The sequence below is a fragment of the Centruroides sculpturatus genome, unplaced genomic scaffold (genome assembly GCF_000671375.1).
Source record: "Centruroides sculpturatus isolate CEXI.00-Female unplaced genomic scaffold, Cexi_2.0 scaffold616, whole genome shotgun sequence".
In the NCBI taxonomy this organism is placed as follows: Eukaryota; Metazoa; Arthropoda; class Arachnida; order Scorpiones; family Buthidae; genus Centruroides; species Centruroides sculpturatus.
Window position 1 is genome coordinate 337,446 of NW_019384942.1, and position 14,784 is coordinate 352,229.

Sequence of the window (14,784 nt, forward strand, 5' to 3'; positions counted from 1 at the left end):
ATCTATTTGACACAATAGAGTGTCAAGAACACTGTAAATTTGTATTTTAAATAATTTTTCGGGTGTCAAGTTACTTCCTTCATCTGGTGTTTTATCTATTTCCATTATCTTAACTCTTTTTTTTCGTTTATTAAGAAATCCCTTTTCTATACTTTTTGGTTTGTTTTAAGAATATGATCAATAATAGCATCTGTTAATATTGTTGGCCATAAAGCTATATCATTTATTACTTCCATGTATCTATATATATCGAAGCGTTTTTTTGGACTATTTCTATCTTCTGCGTTTTCGCAATCCCTTTTTTCAGTAGCATTTTAAAGACTGAAGGAGCTCCTTCGGATCCTACGCGCCTGCATAGCTCGCTTACCGCTTAATCCGCCGTTCAGGTATACACCACATATGCGTACCACTATAAAGCAAAAATTGATGTCAGAATTTCTGCACTCCTTTTACAACCTCGATACTAAGATTTTATTCGGGAGTTACCGCTTTCAATTTAGTAATTTTAAAAAAATCCTCAGACAGATTTATTTTTGTTACAAAATGTTGCCTTTACAGATTTCTAGCTCTGCACACTGTAGAAAAATCTAGAAATACAGTTTGTATATCGTAATAATATTAGTAGTTGTCAGAAAGCTCTATAAAGTAGAGAAAAATCTGTAAATTTGAAAAATATAAACACAAATTTAAATTTCTCAAAAAAATTAATTAAAAAATATCAAAAGTCTCTACTTTTTGGTGATTTGTCTGAGGTCTCCGCTACCTCACTACGTCCCTCTAAAAGTCGCTACAGTTGGGAACACTGGTGAGCAGACATCTAGGGTCTAAGTAAGGCGAAATGTAATCTCCAAACCGCGCTGTAGAAAAGCGGAAAAATTTTTAATTTAAAAATATAATTTCTTGTGAACAGCAGTTTGGGCCTCCCTTCCAAGTGGGCCCTGTGCGGGTGCACCTGTTGCACCTGCCTAGTTACGGCTCTGGTTCTTTTAATAGGATTGTTGAGTCAGGGATGAAAAGAGTGTCTTGGATAATTACTCTACCTAGTGTCCATAAGTTTTTGGTTGTCGGTTTTTAAGAGAATATTGAGATCTTCCGCGGTGATGAAAGTGGTGTTGTGGGAGTCCTGTGGATGGCTTTTTGCGAGGTTGTCGGCCTTTTCGTTGATGGCTATGCTCCTGTGGGCAGGGGCTCATACTAGCTTGATATGAAGGTTTTGGTGGGGACATTTGTGAAGGGCCGAGATGATGAGATGGATGATCATGGCGGACATGTCGTGGTAATTCTTGAGCGTAGTGAGAATGGACTTGGAATCGGTACAGATGATGTATTTGGTGTTGATGGTGGTGCTGTAGAGAATAGCACGGAGGATAGCAGAACCTTCTGCAGTGAAGATCGAGGCTGCTGGATAGAGCGCGAAGCGGGCGGAGGTGTCGTGAGTGATATCAATGAAGGCTGCCGTCACCGAGTTTTGGCCTTTGAGGCCTTCAGTGGCAATCAAGGAATACGTAGTTTGATTTGCTGCCTATTGCAAGAGGTGACGACGGTGTTCAGTGGGAAGGTTGGTGTGTTGGAAATCTGTTGTCCGTAAAATAAACGATTACTTGTTAACGTATATAATTAACTTTATTATAATACAAACGTAACTTGGTGATAATACAAACGTAACTTTGTGCCTCTAGGTCTAACTGTAAGTGTTACAACAGCTAACGTACGACTGACCGGAGACAAAGAAACACGACAAGGGTCAGAGCTGCAAGGTCGCCTAACTAGGTCAAGGGGCAATTTGGTGTGGGTTATCCCCTGGAGGTTTACATACATAACAAAATCGTAGTCGTCAAGATGGATGCTGTGGGATAGTCCCTTGGGGAAGATTTGTGATGAAATAGGGATCTTATTTTACCCAAGCCAACTGCACATGAAGTGGATGAAGGCAATTCTAACGAGAGATGCACCGGAGACGTTGAATTTTCATTATTACGAAAGTTAAAATTAAATAGTAATAAATAAATCGGTAGTCATTTTTACGTCCTGAGGTAAACTGTTTGTTCTGTGATTGAAGTTATTGCTGGAAAAGTACGAATGGTGTATTTTTTTTTTTTTGATTTTATCACATCAAATCTTAGATTATTTATATTAAAAAAATTGTTAATTAAAATTCTTATATTTTCAAAAACGATATTAAAACTAGTTTTCATATAAAACTAATTTTCATATAAAATGGTTTATGAAAGCTTTAAGATACATTGTAAACTGATTATACCCAGTGTAAAAAATTTACAAATCTTTTTTAATTTCGTTTCTTAGACATTTTAATATTCAATATGACTTAAGTATAATAATAATAAAAAACATCCTGCACAACTATAAGTAGCCTCGTATATATTATTTAGTTAGTTAACAATGAAAGTTAAATAAATAATGTATAGGATATAGGCCTACTTCAATATTCAGTTTATTAGCAATATTTATATAATTATTTTTAATTTTTCACATTACTTGCAGACTGTACTTTTTTGCAGTCTGCAAGTGATATAAATATACAGTATAAAACTTTTGCTGTTATAGCAACTCTGTGCCTGACATTTTCACATCCCACTTGCTAGAAATCCACCGATTCTGACTTCACGCGCTTTTTCGTAAAAACCGACGATTTCAGCCTCGTCTCTTTAAAAACAGACAATTTGAAGGCAAATCGACGATCGTGTGTTATAAAAAAACTCAAAAAATAAAAATAAAATAAATAAAAACGATACAAAAACACCTTTAAAAATATACACGTGCTAACGCGACTCTCACCAATTTAGCCTATTCGACGATCGGAACGCCGCTCTATCGGGAACAGTTGTCCCAGGAACGAAAACGAATCTTATAATTTAATACAGTACTTTCCATTTGTTGACTGCAGTTACTAAAAACACAAGTGCTTATATTGCCATGGGAGTATCATAAGCATTAAGATTTCCATAACCAAGATCAATATATCCTATTACTTCTTTCCCATCGCAATAAACTTGTATTTTCAATAGCCATTTCATCAATAATTAAGCAACACAATAGTGGATGGGTTGAAATTTTAATTTCATCTCTGATTTTATGAGACTGTTCAGTAAAGCGAGGACTACCATCAATATAAGAAGACCATTTCTGTAGAGCAGTGTTGTTCAACCTTCTTGAATATGCGACCCCTTTACAAGTTAAAAAATTCTGGCGACCCTCCCTAGGACCATATTAAAACTATATCAGTGATTTTAAAAACTATGCATTTAATTTTCTTTCTGTTGAGACAAATTATTGTTGATTATAATGAAAATTTCAGAAGAATCGACAATAATTTAACACACATAAAATATGAAACTTTTTTTAATTATAACATTAGGCACAGAGAACTGTTGACCTTTTTTTTTAGGATCTGAATTTTCAGCTTCTTATGTAATATATTCTAGCTGTTGACCGTACGACTATACAGACGCGAGCGAACGGGAGAAATTGGCGTGGAGATGATGACGTCAAATGTTGGCGTTGAACTAGTCACAGGGTAGCGTGGATTATTGCACTGTATGGAAGTAAATATCAAAATGGTTCGACTACAAAGCTCATTATTAGCAAAGAAAAAAGTTTTGCTATTAGGATTACAGTACTTCATAATGAATACATAAAAAGAAAACAAAAATACAGTGTTCCTCTTCACTGGAAACAGCAAAAAGGATTTTATTATTTGTTAAGAAAACGGAATTTATACGACTTTATGTATATCTATAGTTTGAAGGAAAAAATCTTTTTATATATACAGTAGATGAAAGATATGACAAGCAATCTTCTATTCCTGCTAAAGTGCATGTGTAGTATTCAGCGAGAAGAAGCAAGACGTTATAAATATCAAACCCTGTCAGCTATTTGAGAGAGCCAGAAATTCGCTCTCGCCAGCGAAATTTTTCCCTTCTTGCTTGCGCATGGTTTTCCTATGAGAGAACTATATCGCTCGCTACTAGATTAGCATCTGCACAGTCTCGCCCTAAGTTCTAAACATTTTGTAACAGTTTGACATGCTTAAATAATATACTGTAAACATAAACGTAATTAGAGATTAGATATTTCTGTTTTAAATCATTTATTCATTTATTTATTTGTAATTATAATACAATAAAAAATTTACTATGAAAGTATCTGTGAAAATTTTTCTTTCTCTCGCTTTCCGACCCGAGCAAGTATTTCCTTTTTATTTTTGTTTTGCATATTGGCACATTTTCGGTAGAATAATGAATTATGTAAGCTACCATTTTTTCATGTTCTTTACATGAAAATTGCAATACCTCGCTGCATGTTCTATACAATCTTCATAAACAGATACTTCTTCACAATGTTTTTCAAATTATTCTTCACAATTTTGTATTTGTACCCAAATCCATAGTTTTCGATAAATTAATTCATTTCTTTTTACACTAACAAGTTCAATTTTATTTGAAATTTGAATTGGAAAAAAGTATTTCATATAGAAAATGCCTCAACGCTAACTAGAGTTTTCTTTAGAAAATGTCTACAGATAAAATCACAGGCATAATAAATAACTCTGTCTTTGCTGTAATCGTATTCAAAAACAGCATCATATTCTGGAGATGTCTGAATTAAAAGAGTATCCAGCTTTTTTAAACGTTATTAATGTGAGTGGTTTTGTCAGAGGCTGGATGTCTATCAAATCCAAAACTGGCTTTTGTTCATTAATAGTGCATAATATGCGTACGGTTTTATCAAAGAATAAATCATTGGCAGTTGGTACAAGTATAAGTTTAAACGATAAAAACATCTATAGAATAATAATCATAAAAGTTCCATTTCACTTTATTAATATGAAATTCATTTATTTAATTATAACAAATTAGTGTGAAGTTTGTTGCAGTTTGTTTGAAATAGGCTTAAGTTCATGGATTCTTAGCTCTTTTTCATGAAGGACGACAGTCACACTCAACATTATTTATTGATTTACTGATAACAGTCATTTCATGTTTGGTTTTAGATTCGAATAAAAAAATCTCCAATGAGCGAGAAAAAGCAACCAAGCATTTTGCATTTCTTTTGTAATATTTCGCGTAAGCTTGGGTTGATCAATGTCCAAATTTCTCCACGGAACGCCGACATTTACTCGCGGACCATCAATGGTTCACGGACAGCCGATTGGCGAACGCTACTGTATTATAAAGAAACACAAGTGTTATGCTCAAATTAAAATGTCTTTGACAATTTTACGTCTGCAAGAATTATACCTTTGTCTTTTCTCAAGTTTTGATAAAAAATTTGCTGTAATCAAAGTACATAAGAATACGGAATTTATTGAAAAGTTATTCAACCTGCTTACATGTTTTACTTTTGTGGTCACCACCGCCAGAGATATAGAAGATTGTCTGACAACACTTCCTAATTGGAGTTGGTTGGTAACGTTGTAAAAAGAGGGGTGTGGCTGTGTCGGGGACACGGCCGTGTGTTTTACGTGAATACGTGTACGTTAAAAATAAAAAGAACCATCAGACGAAGAAATTACGAATTCGTTTTTAAGTACATTACATTTGAAACGGTTGTACCATATATGCATAGAATCCAAAATAAGATACGGTATTATTGTCCAGGGAACCGCATCTTTATACGCTGTCAATAAACTTCAGGTGGTACAAAAATCGCTACATGCGTTCAATTCGTAATCTACATTACAGGGGATCAGTGTCAGAATTTTACCGTACCGACAATATTGATAGGATACGCGAAATTTACATGAAACAAGTTCTGTTAGAGAGTTATAAATACATAAAGGGTAACAAGGAAAATAGCTATCTCGGAAATAACATAAGTAAATGTCGAAAATCAACACTGCATACTCGCAAGATCTGTGGATATAATCTTCCAATCGTTAATAAAATGAACTGATTTAATCTTGGGCTCTGTTAATTGAGGATAATTAAGAAAGACGTGATAAATACTACCAGTCTCACTATTGGAAAAAGAAATTTATAACTTTTTATATTTTTAATTATTATCGAATTCAAAAATCTTAATTTTGAGGGTAGTCCTCCATTTCAGAGAAATATATTTTTCGATTANCCGCCGATTGGCGAACGCTACTGTATTATAAAGAAACACAAGTGTTATGCTCAAATTAAAATGTCTTTGACAATTTTACGTCTGCAAGAATTATACCTTTGTCTTTTCTCAAGTTTTGATAAAAAATTTGCTGTAATCAAAGTACATAAGAATACGGAATTTATTGAAAAGTTATTCAACCTGCTTACATGTTTTACTTTTGTGGTCACCACCGCCAGAGATATAGAAGATTGTCTGACAACACTTCCTAATTGGAGTTGGTTGGTAACGTTGTAAAAAGAGGGGTGTGGCTGTGTCGGGGACACGGCCGTGTGTTTTACGTGAATACGTGTACGTTAAAAATAAAAAGAACCATCAGACGAAGAAATTACGAATTCGTTTTTAAGTACATTACATTTGAAACGGTTGTACCATATATGCATAGAATCCAAAATAAGATACGGTATTATTGTCCAGGGAACCGCATCTTTATACGCTGTCAATAAACTTCAGGTGGTACAAAAATCGCTACATGCGTTCAATTCGTAATCTACATTACAGGGGATCAGTGTCAGAATTTTACCGTACCGACAATATTGATAGGATACGCGAAATTTACATGAAACAAGTTCTGTTAGAGAGTTATAAATACATAAAGGGTAACAAGGAAAATAGCTATCTCGGAAATAACATAAGTAAATGTCGAAAATCAACACTGCATACTCGCAAGATCTGTGGATATAATCTTCCAATCGTTAATAAAATGAACTGATTTAATCTTGGGCTCTGTTAATTGAGGATAATTAAGAAAGACGTGATAAATACTACCAGTCTCACTATTGGAAAAAGAAATTTATAACTTTTTATATTTTTAATTATTATCGAATTCAAAAATCTTAATTTTGAGGGTAGTCCTCCATTTCAGAGAAATATATTTTTCGATTATTTTAAATTTTATTAACTTAAATTCCTATCTTCCTTTCACTATCAAAAGCAAATTTTATTTTATGCAAACGTTTTTTAAAGATTTTTTAATAAATCACTGCGCTAAATTAACATGTTTGCTTTAACTTTTTATATTCATTTTTTACTGAGAAAATAAAATTAAAACACACAAAAGTTTGGAATCTTGAAGAGTTCCCGAAATCCGTTGGAGAAACTTGATGTAGGTTATTTTGGGTGATTTTTTACGATATTTGAAATAAAGTTTAACTTTCGTGTTATTAATGCTTAACGTTGTTTGATCAGTTTCAACATTGCCAGATTTAGCTGCCTTTTTTTTTAGTTTGAAGTAAAAAAAAATATCATTTTACGCAATGGTTACTTTTTTTGGCTACATAAATTTGACTTGGCTACATTTTTGGCTTCACATTTATTAATAAATATATTATTTAAATAAAAATGGACTTTAAAATGGTGTTTTGTCGTTTTTTATTTCTTTATTAAACTAATATGTGCATTTTGGGTTCATCATTAACCTTCATCAGTTGGATTTTTGCTTTTCAGTTTAATAGATAGGGAAAAGTGATTTTAACTTTTCTTTCTGATATTTTCATTGATAAATTTAAAATGTTTGTTTTGAATACTTTGTTTCTTTAGTCTATTTTCTATACTGCGGGATGTGGGCATTCTTTATCTATCAGTATTATTTCGTTGCAATCTGCATTTCATATAAAATGACATATCAGTAAATTACAGTTTATGCTTGTACAGTACAGGTAACCCCCGTATAACACGGCACTTCTATAGCACGGATTCACTCTAACACGGTTCGAGAATTGGTACCATCCCCCGTATAACACGGCACTTCTATAGCACGGATTCACTCTAACACGGTTCGAGAATTGGTACCATCCCCCGTATAACACGATACTTTTATAGCACGGATTCACTCTGACACGGTTCGAGAAATGGGTAAAACCCTCGTACAACATGAAATGTAATAAATTTTTACATACTTAAGTACTAATAGTTCACGAAAATTATTATTTTCGTGAACTATTAGTACTTAAGTATGTAAATTTTCTCTTCTCGCCTTCTGTCGATACACGTGGTCCTTCTCGAAACTTGTTTCAATGTTGCCAGATCGCGACGCTTCTGCTTCTGATGTTGCCGAATGTTTTTCCCTTATTCCATACTTGCTTTATTCTTCATAAGTGCTTAGCACCATATAAGGAAATTTATAAAGACCTTTTAACTAGAAGCAAGCAATCTAAAATTACATACATTTTGCAAAAGGTAAAGCATGGATCTGAAGATAATGCAGAAAAATGCTCAGAGGATAAGGATAACTTGCCAAAAAGAAAACGCTCTCGGTTAATTAATAGTGTTTTTAGTGATGACGAAGAAAACATTGTTTAATTTATATTAATATGTATCACTTAAAAAAATTTTAATGAAGATATTTATCTTAATTATGAAAATATACTAGCATGTTTTTTAATTTTTGGAACCTAACTCTCCTTTTCGTACTAGTTCTTTGTTTCGCATAACACGGATTCGCATAACACGGCAATTTTTTGGAACGTAACTACCGTGTTATACGGGGGTTACCTGTATTTTGATTCATGTGTTCCTTATTTTTGTATCAGTTTACGGGCCTGTAAATCTGCCGAAGACGTTTGTTCTGTGATTAAATTTATTGCTGAAAAAGTACGAATGGTGTTTTTTTTTATTTTATCGTCAAGTCTCGAATTATCGAAACGGAATTTTTTGAGTTGGCTACTTTTGGGCTATTTTTAGAACATTTTTGGCTAGAAAAACTAAAAAACATCTGGCAACACTTGTTGGTCAGTTTGTGGTGCGACTCGATTTTTATTATTTACAATATTGGTAAGTAATGTATTTATTTTTGCTTGTAAGATAATTATGTTAAAATATATAAACAGACTTATATTCTATGTGCATTCCAGATTATAATCAACAAATAGAAGGCCGGCAGCCGACGTTTATGTTTAGATGGAAATGACTTTTTAACTAATTAATACACTTTTGGATTACTTTCAATTAGAAACGTAAGTGAAAATTAAAGTAGATTAACCTAGGTAGTCCTAATGGCTGCGCTTCCGACTGTTCATGCTCCCGTGTTCCCGACGGACTCCTCTCGGAGGGGATCCGCCAAGTGTTTAACGTGACTAGTTATTGATTCACGGTAGTTCTTGAACAAAAGGAAAAAAAAAAAAAAAAGTAAACGCCTGCTAAAAATATAGTTAATCTAACCTAACCGAAGCACTGCCATTTGGACTACCTAGGTAGAATAATCTTAAAGTAAATTACACCAGTACAATGAGTGAAATGTATAACATGCATTTCACTCTTGTATTATTACACATGCAAGATATGCCTTACGTGTTTGGTAATAGCAATTCATTTATTTTGAGTAAATGCAACTGTAAATATGACACTAACTTATTTTTACCAAAGGTTATGGTGTGGATGTAGAACTAGTTAAAAATAATATGTGTCATTTTTCCTTTATCCACATTAATTAGGGACTCAGACTTACAGCCAAGGAAAATTTCAGAAAACCATTTTATTTACACCACTATTCATTTTTGTAACAAACATATCGGTTATTGTCCTCAAGCTTTTTTTACAAGACCAAAAAATATTCTTAAACTGTCCACGGCTTGATTAGGAATGTTAAATCTGTCGACGATTTAAGAAAGCTTTTTATTAATCAAGATCAGTGCAGATAATGGAAAAGAATGATACAACCACATTAATGTTTTTAACTAAGAATATTAATTAATCTTTACATAAGTTCAAAGTATATTGAATTAAAATATACTTTGAACTTATGTAAAGATTAACTAAGAATATTAATTAATCTTTACATAAGTTCAAAGTATATTGAATTAAAATATACTTTGAACTTATGTAAAGATTAACTAAGAATATTAATTAATCTTTACATAAGTTCAAAGTATATTGAATTAAAATATATAGATTTTGTAGAAATTTTAATCTGATATTTGATTACAGTGTGAATAAAAAAATTGTTAAAAAGTTTGAAATGATAAAAAGAAATTTGACTGATTCAGATAATGTTTAGATGTTGTCTGTAAGTTTCTTCTAAACAATGACAGTATATTGTTAATTGCAAGTTTTAAAGTTGGTCAATATAACGTATACAACTTTGTGCATGAACAAAAGCAATATGTTGCAGCCAGTTTCCTCAAGTAATAATTCTAATGACTGATAATTCTATTGGAGTTTTCTCATTATATATCTGTGATGCAACTGGGATCCAGGCAACAAGCATAAAATATCATTAAGATGATGAATATTTCTCATAAAAATCAACCACAGAATTAAATAAAGCATAGTGAAGGAATACATCCTCTTGCCTGATGTGAGACACATTTTTGTACAGATTCTAATTTAATTTTTCTGTATAAAACTATTTTTATTTTAACTAAACAACCATGTAACACTTCATCCATTAACATGTTGAGCCATTAGACTTCATGAATTAAAATTCTTAATAGCTAATAATTTCAGTTTTATCTTCTATCTTGTACACTACAATTAATTACAAAATTATAATAACAATAATGAATAATTTATAGTTTAATTTATTTTTATATTTTCTTTACATTCAAAATTTTTTCTTGTTCTATTATTTATATGACTACAAAATTTAAATTTTGAGTCATATAAATTTATACTCTAAATGCTCTTAGTCTAAATGCTCAAGATAGTATAGTGATACCTCGACTTACGCTACCCCGACTTACGCGAACTCGGAGTTACGCAATTTTCAAATCGCGTCGATTTGTCTTTTGTTTGAGTACCATACAACTTTTGATTACTCACTCCCCCCATACTATTGTTCGGCTTACATATTCGGACGTGTCGCGTGGAATTGACACATAGCTACAATTTATTTTGTGTTATTTATTTCTTTGTTTGTTATATCTACGGAGACTTGAGAGACTCTATATGGTGATTTCTTGTTATCATGAACGAATCAAATGATGAGATAAGATTAATGAGAACATTTATTAGCTTACATACATCCGACTTGGATTTTACACAAATTGCGAAATTATACCCCGACTTACGCGAATTCGACTTAGCGGTTATTGCTCAGTCCCACCTATCACGTAAGTTCGGGGTATTACTGTATTTTACTTTTGTTAGATATGTTTTGGTGTTTTCCTAGATAGAAAATAACATTCTGACTATTAAAAATTGTTAGAACAATGATGAGGCAGTCCTTTAACTTACAATTAAACTTTATTCTAATCTAAGATTATATATACACTTGTCCACACATACATAACTTGGTGCCAACAGAACAGTTTCTTCCCGCTTCTAGCTGTCTTACACAGGGTGTTTCCAATCTATCAACAGTTCGTGACATTGATACTCGCTTTAGTTTCGTATTCCCTAACAAAAACTCCTTCTAAAGTACAATCTAAAAAACTCCAAGTACTTGCTTACTCATATACAGATTAATGTTTTTGATCCTTTCCACTGGATCTTTATCAGGTCTATGGATTTTTAGATTTGGAATGCTTTTGATTATCTTCACAAACATTGTTTTTTGAGCATCATTGTGTTCTTTAAAAATGTGTTTGATTTCTTGTATATGTTTAAGTTTAAAATCATTTGGTGACATTGATATAATAAAATAATAATCTTTGCAACAGTTGAGGTTTCTTTAAAATAATAATTCTTGTGTTTTTATCAGTTTTTAAATTACATTTCTTGCATTGGTTGCATGTTTTTTTTTTTTTTTAAATAGAGTCTGCCAAGCATAGGACAACTGTTCTCTTTTCTTTTGAAATTAATATTTGTCCTTGCTTTTTGGATTTATAAATTTCTAGCTCTTCCAGAGCTCTGATATCTAATCGTCTGGATCATCTTGTGATGAAGGTATTCTGTAGATCAGCATGGATGTCATTGTCCGAAGCATGAATAGATAAGGAAATGGTATATTTCTTGTTGGTGGTATCATAATTATGTTCTGCTAATCTTTTTTGTAGAGTATGTATGGTGGAACTGATGAATTATAATTTTCAATGGATTCTATGATCTGTTACTGGAATGTGATACACTCCCAGTAAGTGGAATTGGTTGGTCATGTCATTGTTGTTGCATAATAGGTTGTGTATAGTAAGATTGCATATGTATGCTATCTTGACATTCTTATGTTTTGCTATTTCTTATATACAGTCTTCAAAGTATGATTATATTCCACTAATATATGGCCAGTATTGATATCTTGTTCTTTGTTTCAGTTACTATTAGGGTTTCTCATTTCCCGGGAAATTTGCCTCCAGCGGGATTACGGGAAAAATAATTTGTTTTCCCGGGATCCCGGGAAATTCCGGGATGAGATAGTAAAATAGAATTTTATATAGATAAAAAAGATCATACAGGAATATCATAAATTTGAATAATTTAATTTACTTTCTAGTAAGTAACTAAAAGTGTAGGGCCAATCTCACCCATACGGACACGTTAGGCTCAATTAATTTATGTTCTCCTACATTATAAGATGAAAGTAAAATAAAGCGTTTCATTGGGAGTTTTAATGATTACGAAAAAAATACTATTTTATTTCTAAAGATGAAATAAAAAATAAACTAAAGTGCGATGAGTGATACTTACTTACAGCGAGTGCTCTGCTGTTCAATGATGCGCAATCACAATACTTAGATATTACATGAACTAACAAGTAAAGACTTGTAAAACATAGGTAATAATATGCAGCATGAAACCTCAAAATTTCTCTCTTAGGTGAGTCTTCAAGATGCAACTTTTTGTATAACAAATAATAGAAAGAAAACCTGACATGATAAATTATTATTGAAATGCGAGATTTCCCGGGAAAATAAAATTTCTCGGGATTTTTCTCGTAGGGAATAAACGGCGGGAATCCCAGGAAAGAAACCCTAGTTACTATCTCTTTCTTCCTCAATGTTATCTATTCTGTTATTGCTGTTCATATATGCTTTGGCTAACTTGCTTGTAACCAAGTTTTGTTGCAATATTTTCCAGGTGTTGTAACTCACTCCTTGTAGGTGCAGTGTGTGGATGCTCTTTTTATGAGAGATTGAAATGTAGCCATTTTATAAGTATATCGATTGCAAGAGGTTTCTGGTATAAAAATCAGAAAGGTGGTCTGGTTTGAAATAAATGTTAGTGAAATGTTGCCCTTCTGAAGTAATATTTGTAGATCTAAGAAGTGGACTTGCAAATCATTAGATTGGTCCAACTTGAGACTCTAGCCAAAAGGGTTGTTATTCATACTTTCCACAAATGCTTCTATATTATGTTTTTTTTTTCCATATGATGGTAATGTCATTTATGTGTCTTTTGTACATGTGGATGTGAGGAAGGAACAGTGGTAATATTCTTAGTTCCAACATACACACAAAGATTCCCCAATAATGGGCTGCCCATGGGCACACCTTGCTTCTGTATATACAAGGTGGGTCCCAAAAGTAAGTGTACTGATTTTTTATTTAATGACTGTGCAGCTTAACACATCATTAATTGGTATTTTCACATTGCTAGATATCTTAGCAGCATGTTTAGACCTGTTTCAAGTTGATCAGTTAAGTCAAACGTGCACAATCTGTTTGTGTAAGGTAGTGTTTTAACACATTGTTATGTTTGAAATGGAGAAAAATCTTGAACATTAGGCTATCAAGTTTTGTGTGAAACTGAAGAAATCTGCAACCAAGACATTTGCAGATTTAATCAAAGCTTATGGAAATGCCACTTTATCGAGAAACATGGTGGAAAACATCAAAAAAGTTGCAATCGATGAACTAAACACCCTTATGGAAAATGATTGCTATGATCAGTGAAAAAAACTTTCACTGTGTGACCTTGCAAGGGTCATACTTTGAAGGAGATCATCTGTAGTTTGATGTAACAAATGTGTATTTTGAAATAAAAAATCAATACACTTACTTTTGGGACAGACCGTGTAAATGCTGCTGTTATATTGGAAGAAGGAGGAATAACAGACCATGAGTGCTAGATTCAAGATATGTTGATGATGTGTAGGTTCTCTTGCTGTTTGAAAAAGCCAATTCCTTAATATGCAAAAACATGGTTGTAGTTTGATGGATTGATACATAATCTGGCATGGTCATGTAAGTATCTCTGCTTATTCTGATCTGTTTCATTTCATTGATTAATTGCTTTGAGATGTGTTTTATATGGTTTTCTTTGTGTTTTCACGCCGTCCGTGACGCACTTAAGACCCCCAGTAAGACAGTAATACAAAACTTACTCTGAATACTTTATTCAGGGTTCTACTTGGACCGGACGATCTCCAGTCGCATACATTAATCAGGGCCGTCCATCTTGCACGTGCCGCTCTCTCTCTGGTGTTGCCAGATCTTTCCGTAACATGTTCCTTTTTTTTTTTTTTACAAATGAAATGACTAAACATATAAAACTTAAATACATACATATTTACAAATTGAGTCGAACAGGAGCTTTAATGATTCTTCCTGATCTAGTTTTTCGTGTCGGAGTTTGAAACTCTTTTTCTTTGGAGATTACTCCTTCTTCCTTTTCCTCAGCTTCTTCCTTTCCATTTTCTTGTTTCTCTTCACCTTTCTCTTGAGGTGCTTTTCTGGGGCTGTGATTCGGTTTCAGATGTACTCTGTTTCATCGGTACTGTTGACCGTGTGAATCTTCCATTAAGTATGATCTGGGTTCATTTAGAGGTTTTACAACAGTTGCCGG